General features: G+C 40.0%; 1 protein-coding gene across 2 annotated transcripts in view; it reads left to right on the top strand.

Annotated features, from left to right (window-relative positions):
* LZTR1 (leucine zipper like transcription regulator 1) overlaps positions 1-14,450 on the top strand; it is an 830,693-nt gene that overhangs the window by 592,924 nt on the left and 223,319 nt on the right. The gene's annotated exons all lie outside the window — the stretch shown is intronic.

Here is a 14,450-nt window from a genome sequence, read left to right as displayed (position 1 = left end):
AGATGTTCTAAGATCCACATTGCTGCAGTCCAATTTACCCTCCCTCCTTCCCCTCTGTAGTTAGAGGTGGTTGTGTGGGTTGGGTTGTACATATTGTGTATTTTGTATATATTGTACATATAGTTAGTGCAAGGGTGGTGGGTTGGTTGTTTGCTGTCTTTTGGTTTTGACCTTTATTTTTAGGGTCTTCTGACATCTGGGGCAAGAAAAGACTGAGGATATGACGTCGGTCATGCGCATTTGTACCCTGACGTCCTGATGTCAGTCAAATGCGCCTTGACCGACGTCAGCCTTATACTTTGATATTCGGGCCGACCGAGGACAGCGGACTACCCAAGTGTAAGGACTGCAGCAATGTGGATCTTCGAACATCTACATTTATGGTAGGTACAAAACTGTACTTTTTCTAAACATCATTGTCATGTGTAACCAGGTAGGCATCAGCATTACTCTGTTAAAACCTATTGTGTAGAACTGATCCACCCTACAACTCCCATCTAAGTCAATCCATGTGAATTTTCTTGTTTAGAAAAAGAGTTGTCTGTAGAGAAAAACACATGTGTCACGGTCCAGGGTTGCATATGTTTGCAGAAATATTTTAAATGAAGCTTAGTTTAGTTATCATTGTAGCAAATTAGTCTGAAAAGCAGGAGGAGGCTGTGGTAATTTTAGAGCCATGTATCTTTAGTGATAGTGAATCTGTAATTGTCCTGCAAGGCGGTACTTTTAACATTTGAATTAAGCATTTAACTCAGAAGTCCATAATTCATTGGCTTATGCAGTTACATTTACTGCTTTATTTACTCACGCTTTTTTGATGCGATTTTATTTGCTACCTTTTTGATTTATACCTTTTTACTACAATACTAGGTAAAATATTTTGTCATGCATGCATCTTTGCAACATGTGTATACTGCCTAAAGAAAAAAGGAGCAGTCTTAAAGTACAGTGATGAAACTTCTGTGCTGAGAAATGATATAACAGTGACATTTGATTTTGATAACCCTGCAAAAAGCAACATTTAAAACAAGAAAATGAAAGCTGCAGCACCAGGAAAATATCAACCTGGGACAGGAGTGTGATATAAAGGAACTTGAGCAGGAGAGAGTGCATACATTTTTAATAATAGTAGAAGGAACAACAATAAAACATGAATCAATGAAAATAAAGCTCAGTAAGGAATACTTCAGAAGGCTAACACAGTACTGAAAACTGCATTGACATCTAGGAATAAAGTCCAAGTTATAAATCAATTTGCTCTTTCTGTTTTCACTACAGTTTTGGGGTGATCGACTGACCCCAAAAATGGATCAGTTGGACAGGAAAACAAGAAAAATGCTTCATGCTTAAGATATTTGCTGGCCTCATCAGATCTATAGTGAAAGTTTTAAAACATGAGGCGAAGAGGTCTAAGATGACATCTTTGCTTAGCTTAGCAGAAACATTTCAGTGTCAAGCAGGAATGGAAATCAAACTAGACGTAGATAAAAATCAGACTGCAACTGAATGTGCCAAAAAAAACAAAAGAAAGAATAACAAGGAAAAGGATCTGATGAGAAGGGAAGAAATGTGGAAGTTCATAATTATAGTAGCAAGTACGGAGATCTGGAACAATCCCATGTTGACCAAGATTTGACACAGGAATGGTTAAGCAGAGGTGAATTGAAAGCAAAAGATGAAAGGTCGATAATGGCAACCCAGCATAGTGGACTACATGCACACTGGTTTACAAAGTCCATTGAACATGTGTAAGAAGCAGACAGATGGAGGTTCAGTGTTTGAAAAAAAAGGAAACCGTCATGCTTTCTTGCTGGGTATGATACACTCATGGCACAGAGCCTGTGTAGTGAAAGGCATAATGCAGCAAAAGTGTTGCATTGGGGATTGTGCAAAAAACTCAGTATAGAGGTAGCTCAGAAGCACTGGAAAAATGAACATGAAATGTTGTAAAGGATGAAGTGTACATTACATGGTATCACCCATTACCAACAATTCAAAAAACAGATTAGACAAAACCAGATATAGTAGTCCATGAAAAAGACAAAAGTAGCATTGATCATTGAAATTGCTATGCCTACGATTGCATTGTCTTATGTACAGAGAATACACAGTCCTAAAATGTCAGAGTTTGTAGGCCGAAACAAGAGCAATGTGGAATAAAGATATCCAGACAGTTCCAATAGTAGTAGATGCAATGGGTACAAAAAAATAATTTACAGTTGTATTTAGATATGCTACCAGTACATGCAAATCTGTATGATTTACAGGAGGTGGCAATTCGGTGCACATGGCAGGTGCTGAGAAGAGCACTCAGATTCACAGGTAGGTACTAGGCTATTGGCCCTACAATACAAGCCTAGCCAAAAACGTACCCTGGCTTTCTCCACCCAAAAAAAATATTTTCCTGTGCCCCTGTCAAGCAGAGTCACAGAAATGATTCCCGGGATGAATTTCCTATTTCCCATCCAATCATTAAGATTTTTCTTGAGTGCTAACGAGGAGCTCTGTTTGACATAGGTAGTCTGTCCCAGAGTATGGGAAGTCTCTGGGGCAGAAATCTATCCCTCCAGCATGTTCTGTTTATTGTGGTGACAAAGTTTAGGTCCCTAGAGCGTGTAGCTCAGAGGGAATGGGATTTCTTTAAGTGGAGCATGTACAACAGCTCTGGGTTTGACATAGCTTTGTATGTTAGGCAGAGATCACCTCTGAGTAGACAATATGCAACAGAGTAAAGCTGGAGTTTTTTGAGACTGTTTGTGTAGGGCATCTGTTTGAGGCCAGTAATCCTCTTTGTGAGGTATTTCTGCGGCTTTTCCAGTTGTTGTAGATGTCTTGTGAGGTACATACCAAAAGGGGCGTTGTACTCTATAATGGGTCTAATGAGTGATGAGTGGAGGGGAACAATGACCTCTTTTTTTCTGGATGAGAAACCTTTTGTGATGAGGTGTGCCACATAGAAGGATTACCTGACCACTGTGGCGATGTGATTATCAAAGGAGTGACTACTGTCCACCTGTGTCCCAAGATCTCTTATCACACTTTCGGTGTTAAGTAGACTACCACCTATGTGGTAGTTCATGGGTACAGAGTTTTTACCAAAGGGGATGATAATGCACTTTTTGGCATTGAACTTGAGGCCATGGCTTTGACTCCAGGCATCTGTCTCAGTGAGGCCCTTTTGTAGGATGTCCACATCATTAGGAGTTTCGATTATGGTTCCTAGTTTGCAGTCATCTGCGAACTCAGTTATCCAAAGACCTTCTGTGTTAGCCTGTACTTCGGAGAAGTAGATACCAAACAGGAGAGGACCCATGACTGAACCCTGTGGTACTCCACTTGTCACTGGTCTGACGTCTGATTTGGAGTCTGCTACTTTCACGGTGTGGGTTCTGTCAGTAAGCCAGTTGGCAACCCATCTTGTGACATAGGGATTTTTACCTAGTTTAGTGAGTTTATGTATAATTCCAGAGTGGGAGATGTTGTCGCACGCCTTGGTGAGATCTAGATAGGCTGTGTGAACCACGTTATTTATTTCTTTGGTGACTGCTTCAAAGAAGTCTGTCAGGTTTAGGAGACATGATCCGCCTTTTACAAACCCAAACTGTGTGGGGTCCAGAGTTTGGAGATCTCCAATGTCTTTGTTTATGAGTTCCATGATGATATGTTCCATGGCCTTGCAGACCAGGCTCGTCAGGCTAATGGGGGCGGTAGTTCCCAGGGTCTGTCGTGGCTCCCCCTTTGTGGAGTGGGATAACCGTTGTGGTGCGCCATTCAATGGGTACAAAGCCTAAGGTGAGGCTATGACTGAACATGGTACTTAGGTGGGGTGCCAGTTCATTCTGTTGTTCATGTAGAAGGCAGCCTGGGATGTTGTCAGGTCCCATGGATGCTGTGTTCTAGGATTTGGAGAGTGAGGTTTTTACCTGTGCAGCTGTGGTTACAGGAACTGTCCAGTATAGAGATGGGCCCTTTAGGGGGTAAAGTTAGCACTGAACCTATCTACCAGGATGTTGGCAATATCAGTTGGTTCTGTATATTTAGTGCTATTTTGCTGTAACTCGGAGCAGATCTGAGTGTTGCCATTGAGGTAATTGACATAGCTATAGAATGCTTTATGGTTATGAATGTCTTTAGAATCCGTGGCGATTTTGTTTTCATAACTAGCTTTGGAGGATTTTGAGGGATCTCAGCTTCTTACTGAGGCTGACCAGGGAGTCAGTCATGGGATTTTACTCTTGGCTAACATCAGAGACTGAAATAGTACCAATTTCATGAACCCTAATCATACCCTGAATTGAGGATGAAGTTCATTCCAGTCATGGCATTAGAAACCCAAAAGACTTGGAGAAATTAAACTGGTTGAGAAATTAAGCAAGGATTATTATTTTTCCCCAAGCCCATAAATCTTAATTGAACATGTAGAATACAGTCAGTTTATCATTCCAAAAAAATGTTAAGCTTGTCTTTTAACATTTCAACTTCCAGATACAGCAGCTACCTACAGAAGTATCCCACTTGTTATACGTTTTCATCACAGTTTTGCATAATTTCCCAGAACAGCCACCCTGTATTATCACATCCTAACACTTCTTGAATTAAGGAAATGCATGATGTATCTTTGCTTAACCAGTGCAGATTGGTAGTCCAAACAGTAATCTCTCTCCCTTTACATAAAATCTTTGTATGTTTATGTTCATTCAGAAGTTTCAAATAATGTTTGATTCACCCTTATTTCACCACCAATCATCCTCCAGGAATTTCATTATAGGTGAGAATCTGGCCCATTCATAATAGTATGATGATTAGAGTCCACAAAATAGACCCTTGCTACTTCATTCACTGGCATCCTCAGTATTCCAGGTATTGAGCCAAATCTTCAGTTGTTTAACTGATGAATTGTAAGAAGACTGTTTCATCAGTGACAGCCATATTTTGCTTAACAACCCTTCTTGCTTTACAGCATAAATACATATTTACCCCTCCTTTCTTTCCCCACTCGATGCACACCGATGCCTCATTTCCTTCACTGCTGTATGATTAGATTTCTTTGCACTGGCCTTTTCCTGCTGGTATTCCTTTCATTTAATTACTTATGTATGATCACAAATCTCCTTGTGTGCATGGAGAATTGTTTAAAAGTAGCTGGATAAATGCATTTGATGCAAAGTCCCTTAGTTTTGTATTGCCTTATGGAGTGGAGAAACTGAATATTTTTTCTAATAACTACTGAAAATCATGCTCCATGATGCCTCATTATTTCTTCTTTGCATCCATACTAATGATAAAACCTGATTTAAAGCGAAGGGCTGAAACGTTACAGTAGTTGGTCTGTATTACCTATTCTGTGGTGAGACAAATGCAGGGAGTACTCAATGTGCTTTCCCAATTTTAAGTTAATTTACTTCAGCCCCATGCATTTGTTCTGACTTTCCACCAAGAACAAAGAATATCATTTGCTTTCTAATTTTTTCCATTGTGTTTACACTATTAGAATATTTTCTTCAGGAGTTACCCTCATAATCCACCAACATTTCTTCCATTGCTTCCAGTCTTACCTCCACAGTTCTAAGGCATGCATTCAGATCTATATTTTGTGTAACTATAGCCTGATAGAAAGCTCCATGAAAGCCAACTTGCCTTTATTCTTTAATGAGGAAGACTGTGTAAACTTTTCCATTTTTCTGTTCTTTCTTTTCCACGTATGGAAAACTTGAACCAAGGATGCCTCTTTCTGTTTTGAGACCAGGGACCAAAGGACCATATTCCTGGTCTTATTTCTGAGCCATCATCTTTTCATTTTGCTTATTCACTTTTTTGCAGTAATTAAAGTTTCTGCAGAATCGTCTTCTTAATTAGTTTGTACACAGTCTGCAATACTACTTGTTGCTAATGCTAAACACACCAAATGTCATAAATTCAGTGACTAGAGCTTGCTGCGTTGTTTTTTTTTTGGTGGGGTGTATTTAAGCCTCTGAGTTCAGGAGTGGTGCATCTGTCATCTTACTCCTCCTCTGTCATACCAGAAGTCCTCTGAGGTGAACTTTGAGCTTCCAAGATGCCCTTTCTCATTAATATATCTGGCGTAGACAATGTAGTCTCCTATTACTTTTTTTATTGGCCCAGAATGTTGACTGAAGGAGGGAACCTGGAAGTTTGTTATAAAATTCTAGTTAAGGGAGAATTTTAGGAAGGGCAACATTGTTAATTATAACATAGTACACTTCCATGGTGTCAAGTGGTAGGCCTCCATTTTACTAAAGGAAATGTCCACCATCACCTTAAGTTTAACTCCACTCTGATGTATCATTCATTTGTTTTTTGCACTCTACAGCATGATTCTAGTATGGTTTCGGTACCAGAGACTAGTCAGCACTTAATAAAACTTTCCCTTCCTTACTTTAGTATCAAAGGAAGGGGAAGCCCGTCCGTATTTTATGTTGTTTCCTTTGCCAAAGCATACAAGAGTTTAAGGTAATTTGTCGTCTCCTGCATGACATATGCCTGAGACACATGGAAATGTTTTTCATATTAGGCACAGAATACAATCTTATATAGACAGCCCTTGATCTTGTTGATTCCAGGAGCTATTGTTAAAGTAAAAAAAACTGCACAATGAGGTGGAACTTTTCTTCACTGCCTTTGTTGCAGATAGGAAGTGAAACAGTACTTGTGTACATAGTTGCCTGTGTTGTCTTGGATAGTAAAGTACTTGCTTGAGGTGTTTTCGATAACTGCAGCATCTATATAAATATTAGTGTTTTAGTACTGAGCACAGAGTAGGGAAAACTACTAATCTGCCATGTTCAAGGATAATGGCTTTGGTGAAGTGTTTGCATGCTGTGTTACAAATCAAAGTGTAACAATACAACAGAAGTGAAAAAATGTAGTGCACAAAGATATTTGTTTCTCCAATAAAAAAAAACTCATAAGTTCAAGAGCAGAAAGTTGTGCTTTTTTGTACTGTGATGTATTGTAAGACCAGACATAACATGAGTTATAAAAGTAAAATATCTTTTATAGCACTTTTCTCTCACATTCAGGATAAAAAAAAAACGCAAACTTTCCAGAGTAGTTTGCATGCCCATTAAAGTTCTTTGGTGTTTATTTCAACTCCTGGTTTAGTGACAGATTTGAAAACCTTATCATTAATGTTTAGTGGATCATTTGGTACATGAAAGACTACAAATTGATAGCCTTAAAAAAAACTGCAGTTCAGATGCCTTATTTTGGTGAGGATGTAAAACTGCTGTATAGTGGTTAGTGTAGCTCTGAGAACGATGCAATTCATTGTAATCAGGAAAGTGTGAAAAGTAGTCCGGTTCCAGGGGGCTGTATAAGAGATATGTGATTCACACTACTGTAGTTCCTTATACAGTGGGGTTTGAGAATCTCAGATTTCTATTTCTTGAAATAAATTGTGGGCACCAGAGGACAAAGCAGTAAAACAAGAGGACATTAGTATGGTAGGCACATGAAGGCCATTTTGTGATGCATCTTTTTTCCAAGATGGAGTTTTCTTTAAGCTTGATTTCATCTCCACTGTTTACAGCTCTGTGTAAGTTATTTTTTCCTAGTGTGACTTCAAATATAGGTTTAATGCAGTATGTACCCCCCATTTTTTGTATTACTGCCATGAAAGAAAACTGACTTTTGTTACTTTCAGATAAAAAGCTGAAAGTCTTCTGTTAATTATCTACAGCAACCTGCTTAATTCCACTGTGAGCTTGATGCATTTCCTAAAGCAGTCCATTATTAGAGAATAAAAAAAAAATTTAATTAAAAGAAATCTGTTTAGTTTTATTCCATTTCACAGTTATGAAACTGACCATCTCAGGAGTGTTCTTTTCAAGTTTTCTTTTGAATTTTCCACCTTCCACTCTCTATGCAGATGCTGAAACAGTCAGATGGGCATGCCTGATGTTTTCAAAAACTCTGGTCAAAACTGGATGGTTCAGGATGAGTTGGCCAAACCACTGGCTTATTACTTCTTGAGGACATTTCCTATCTGTTTTTAGTAGAAGGTGTACTTGGAAAACAGTACATTGCTTTATGCTTTTTAGCACAAGCCATGAGCCATAATATTTTCTATGATGTTAGTAGGTTTACATATGGCTTACTTTCATACAGTCTGCAGCATTTAAATGTTCTGTCAGGGTTATGGCAGTAATGTAAAATGCACAGCCAATGAATCAGAAATGACTGATGCCAGTGATTCAAAAAACAGACTTGCAGAAAATAACAAAGATGGAAAAAGGAAACTAAGTAGTCTCCTATTCTGATAGTGTTTTTATATAACAGTCACCACATTCAGGCCAAATTTATCTTGTCTAGTAATAGTGTTATGGAAAGAGTTTTCCAAAGGTAAGGGGTTGGATTAGTGTTAACCTTATACAATCATATACATTTTCTACATCACAAGCTACTAACCTAGTATTACTTCCTTCACTGTTAACATATTTTAGTGTATTTCTCCTAAACTACTTCTTTAAGTTCATTAGCATTTTGCCTAATCTTTATTGCAAAATAGTCATAAATTTTTTTGTATTCCATATTATTTAATGTTAAACGCCCCCTTTAGTGTTATTATTTCTCCGTTTCTTCTATAAATAAATTTCATAATCCTGTCATATGTTCTGTTTGTTTACCAATTCCTTTATCAAGCTGTTCATTCATCACAATATCATTTGTTTATCATCATCCATTTCTTTATAAAACTCAAACCCTTTAAGTCTTTTTTCATATTCCTTTTAGAACTTCATTAAGTTTTGTTAAATCAGTGTTTATTTCAATTATTTAAGCATGTCTTTGTCTACCCTCTTAATATTTCATATTTCTTTATCCTGTATTTTGTAGTATCAGTTATGTATTTATACAACTTTCAAATTCAAATATAATCTCTTGTAAGTCACACATTTCCTTTCCATTTTTATACTGTTTATTCTTCCCTTATCTTCCTTCCTTTCTTTCCTCTAAAAAAGGAGATCCTTCACTTTTACCTTGAAGTATTTTTAATTTACGATAGTTTATTTTTTTTACTTATTTTCATTATAAAACTCCCTTTTTTTCTTATTTCAGCTTCATTTTTACTAATACTTCATATTCTGTAGCTAAATATTGATACCAACTTGTTCCTGTCTTCAAAATATATTTACTAATTGTATATACTCCTAATAAATCCACCACATCTCAATAGATTCATAAAAGGCTTCAGAGTAACGTAATCCTGCCATAAATTTTTCATTTCTGTTTTGAAAAAAGAAACGTTCTTTATTAACCTTATGTGTAAATCCCTTTTGTTTTTTCACTGGACTATATTTCCCCTGTTTGTAATCTCAGCCTTAATAGCAATGTTCTGTAAACAAAACTTCATATGTCTCTTCCTTTTTTTTTTCTAAGCCCTCGGGAAAAAAAAAATAAATAAATGGTCTAGTTCTGTTCTTATTTCTCCCTTATAGATGTAATCCTGCTTATTTCCAGCCCGCAAATTTCCTACCTGATTTTTCCCGTTCTCGGAGTGTGGTTGTAGCAGTCTATATACTACATATCACTTAAAAAAACTGAAAGCCTATATGAAGACTTCACCAGATTTTGTAAGCTTTGACTGGAATGTTACCTAATATTACTAGGTATCTATTGAGTTCATAGGTACTTACTAGGCTGTATTGATCTATGAAGATCTTTTGAAAACTAGCTTTGCATTTCCAAGAAAGTTATAGCCCTTGCCCAAACACAAAATAACCCGGAGTTCCTTGTGTTTTGAGTATGAATAAGTCAGAGCTCAGACATTTACATTGCAAACCTATCCACAGGGGTCACCAGTGCTAAGCAAGAGGTGAATCTGAGGCTCTGATGTTGTCGTCTTCATTCCTTCTCACGATACAGTCTCAGATCTGACCCTGGGATCCAGCTCAGCCACATTTTCCAGACTTGGATTTGACGCTCGAGCTCCTCCCTCTTACCCATAATGCACTACACTCAGCCAAGCACCTCAGATCTCATTTGCTGCTTCAAGGTCCAAATGCAGATTTCTGTGCTCTTGAGCTGTGGTTACTTTAATTACATTTTTCATTGCTAGGGTTTCTATTAGCGGTTCGTTGGTTCTGAAAGTGACATTATCTCACTTCCTGGTTAGTTTTTTCTTATATGCTTCTGTGTATGTGAGTGCATTTTTCTACATCCTTATTCTTTCAAGCCTTTAAAAAAAAAAAAAAAAAACAAGTAGTTGTAGTTAGTTAGAGTTCATTGTAGCTCTTAGTTTCTCCTTTGCCTTAGAGTGTTTTTTTTTGTGGGCTTTGGGGCCAGTTTTGGTATTGTTATGTCTGACAGATACTGTCCGGAGTTTAAACGTTGCACTTCTTGTGGGTGTAAGATCCCCAATCAAGATGCCCACAAGGAGTGAGTGTATTGTTTAGGTGCAGATCACCTGAAAGCTGATTGTGTGGCCTGTGCTTCTTTCAGTCTGCGAGCGCTTGTGGATAGGTGTAATAAATTAATCTTATGGGGTCTTCTTCCATCTTCAACTTCTGAGGCTCAGATCCCTTCCTTGGCTTCAGCTGCTTCTTCTTTCTCATCTAAAGAAGTAAAAAAAGTGGCTTCCCCATCGGATACACCAGCATCCTTGGATCCAGGGGAAGTAATAACATTGTCACTTCCTCCTTCGCTGGCTCCAGTGTCTGATCCCATGGCTGTGGATGTGAGAGCTCAGAGCAAGTCTCCTACCCATTCTGTTAAGGATGAGAAGATTCCTCAAGGCCCAAATTCAGATGGGAGTAGTATCGTCTCTGTCCCCTATTTGATCTGGATATCTTGAAGCAGAAAGGTGGGCGGTCTGCCCAACCAATTCCTTCTGAGGAGTCAGTGCTCTTGAAGGTGTTCAGGGTGGGCCCATCTGAGTCTTGGGTGACCCCCCCGGTAGACCTTGTTGACTTGGTTTCTCACTGGGCATGGAAGGAACTGGACACCATCGAGCCCATTCCCAAGTGCCCCAATAGGTTCATGGTTCCACCAACTGAAAGAAACATTGGAATAAGGGTCCCATAGTTGATGCCATCGTGGTGGTGGCAGTCGCTAAAAAAGAACTGGCAGAGGAAAACTGCCAGTGTCCATCTGCCTAACAAGGAGACTAGAACATTGGACAGGATTGGAAAGCACATTTAAGCCTCAGCCACTTTTGCGCTGAGGTCATTAAATTACCTAGCTCACTTTACCTGGTTGCGGAGAGATCTGACCAAGGAGCTTTCACTTTCTCTCTCTGAGTCCATGTCTCCGGAGGAGTTCAAGAAACTTCCTCCCAAACTTGCCACTCTATCATCCATTGCCAATTCCTTGATGAGGCCAATTTCCCATAGAGAGGAAGGTACCTCACGAGCTGCCGGTTCAGGACTATCCCTAAGGATGCATGCCTGGATAAGGCTATATAATTTTGCAGGACCCTGTAAGGCATCCTTTGTTAATGCCACATTCAATGACTCTTCGCTCTTTGGCCTGTCTGTTAGAGATACACTCACCCGCTGCGAAAAGGACAGAAAGACCCTTTCTGCTGTAGGAATCAAATTTTCTGTGCCTCAGTGGTCCTTTTCCAGGAACCAATATGTGAAGGCAATAAAAAGTGGTTTTGTAAATCCCAAGAGCCTTTCCAAGACCCACGTGGGGAACTGTCCTCTAGAGGCAGAGGAGGAGAGTTTAATGGTAGGCACCGCCCTAAAGGCAGAGGGGGTCTGCAAAACCAGGGCTCCAGACACACCTTCTCCGACCAGCCCTATCAGTGCTCCTGAAGCACTGCCTGGCTGTCCATCCCTGGAGGCAGTCTGGGATTGACTTGCTTTGCACTCGGAATCCTGGACCCACTTGGCTCAAAATCCCTGAGTGCTAAGCATAATATCCAGAGGCTGCTACATTCCCTTTTTCCTCCCCCCTTTGAAACACCAAGAAGAAACTCCCCGACATGCCACCCAATCAGAGGAAGCAGGCAGCCAGCACAGTAATTTCAAAACTGCTGCAAAGAAGAGTTCTCCAAAAGGTCCTGACTGAACAAAGAGTATTCGGAACCTACTCCCACTTCTTTTTGATGCCGAAAAAGACAGGGGACCTAAGACCAATTCTAGATATAAGCAAGGTGAATTGTTATGTAATGAAGTCAAGGTTCCAAATGGTTACTGTGCAGTCCATTTTGCCACTGTTGCAAATGGATGATTGGGTGTGCTCAATAGATCTCAAGGATGCATACTGTCACATCAAAATAGACAGGTACTCCAGGAGATACCTGCGCTTTTGGTTGGGAGCCAATCATTTTCAGTTCAGGGCACTTCCCTTTTGGGCTCACCACAGTCCCCTGAGTGTTCACCAAATGCATGGCAGTTGTAGCAGCACACATGATACTCAAAGGATTATGGGTGTTTCCATACTTACAGTTGGTTCCTTACCACCCCCACAAGGCATCAGCTTACCCAAGCCAGTGATTACTTAATCCAACTTTCACACTACCTGGGCATCACTATAAACCTAAACAAATCCAATCTATTCAGAACCTAGAATTCATAGGCACACAGTTGAACATGAGGGATCAAATAGCTTCTCTTCCCTTGCACTGCATAACAACACTGAGGAATCTAGTCTGGGAATTGTTATCCCACCAGTCCTCCCCCTGCACGGCTGGTCTTACAAGTCCTGGGATCCATGTCAGCAGCAATTTCTTTAGTTCCTCTAGCAAGGTTTTTCATGCAAATTCTTCAGTGGACATTGGCAGTGCAGTGGTCTATTCTGTGTCAGCTGCTATCCATTCCCATCTGCTTGACACCAGTTTGCAGATGTCAGATCAACTGGTGGATTCAGTAGGACAATATCTTTCTAGGCAGAACCTCCTTAACCCCCCTCCAACAGCCACAGTGACCACAGATGCTTCACAGTTTAGATGGGGAGGGCATTACAATGGGAAATGGTCCAAGGCACATGGTCCCCCATTGAGACCAAGTTGCATGTCAATGTCCTAGAGATGAGAGCAGTTCTCCTAACATTGCAATCCTTTCAGGATGCTCTCTCCTTTGAGAATGTTGCAGTTCACATCAACAATATGTCTGTAGTCTGGTATATCAAGCAAGGAGGAACTGTGTACCCCTTGTGCAGGGAGGCCACGAGGGTGTGGAAATGGGTGATCTCTTTGGACCGCCTTGTGGTTACAACACACATTCCAGGGAAAACCCAGCGAGTTGGTGAACAGACTCAGCAGATCAATCCTGATTCCGCACAAGTGGTCCCTCAATCAGGCAGTGGCAAATATGATCTTCAACTGCTAGGGGCAACATTGCCGCAACCTTTTTGCCTCTCCCTTCAACAAATGCAGCAAGTTCTTCGCTCTGCTCCCCCTCCAGGGGAGTCTCCGAGCTCCAAGGGACACTGTGGTGCACAACTAGCCCCCGGGACTCTTGTGTGTATTAGTCGTCTATCATGAAGTGATTATTAGTTTTGTGTTTTTAAAAAAAAAAAAAAAAAAGATTTCTTATATTTTTTTTTAAGTAATGCTGCTGAACACTTATGCTGGTTAGTCTTCCGGAGAGCGTCTGCAGATTCAATGCAGTGGAGATGTGTTGTGCTTTTACATGCAGCTGCAAATGCAGTATATTTATGTGTGCTTTTGCTGCTATTGTGGCTTTAAAAAAATTGCCATAATTGTTTGTTAATTTCTTGGGTAATGTTATATGTGTAGGCCATTCCTGTTTTAAGAAACTGTGAATCACATTTTTATTCTTACAGTGGAGGTGTATTTTTTTCAGTACTATTTTTGCAAACTTGCTATCATGTGTAATAGTGGCGAGTTGTCATGTGTTCTTCTGTACTGGTAGGCTACGTAGATGTTTTTGTGGTGGCAGTTATTTTCTGCCCCCATAAAAAAAATCATATTGCCACCTGAAAAGGTGTATGGTGAGAGATTTGTCATAAACAAGTTATCATTAGAGGATTGAGTGCCTGTATTGCTATGTATAATTCAAATTCATTTTCTTTGAAGCATCCGGTTAAAAGTAGACAACAAATAACGTTATCAGTCTTGTGCCTGTACCACTGGAGTGTAGAGATAAAACCCCTGACTAGGCCCAGGTGACCCAAATTGTCAGTGGCCAAGATTTTTTTCTTGGCCAGTTTGCAGTACTACGCTCACATGACCTCCTCTAGAGGGCATGGTTGTATCAGGATGCAGAGGTCTGGTGCAAAGAGGACATGAGCATAACCATTTAAGCCATCAGTAAGATGTCAGTGCATGTGGAGGAGCACTTCTGCATGAGCAAACAGGCAGTCTTTGCAGTGAGACAAGTGCTGGCAAATGTACAGGGTGTCTACCTCTGTGACCCCTCCCCCCAACTGCTCCTGATTCAGTTGATCTGGGTATCTCCAACCACTGTGGAATGAATGGGCTTCCATTGGAGGAGGCTTGATAAGCAGCAGACTAAGTGAGAAAA

The sequence above is a fragment of the Protopterus annectens genome, chromosome 4.part0, assembly GCF_019279795.1.
Source record: "Protopterus annectens isolate FY-2018-M chromosome 4.part0, PAN1.0, whole genome shotgun sequence".
Taxonomy (NCBI): Eukaryota; Metazoa; Chordata; order Ceratodontiformes; family Protopteridae; genus Protopterus; species Protopterus annectens.
This window is presented reverse-complemented; position numbering and strand designations above follow the sequence as displayed.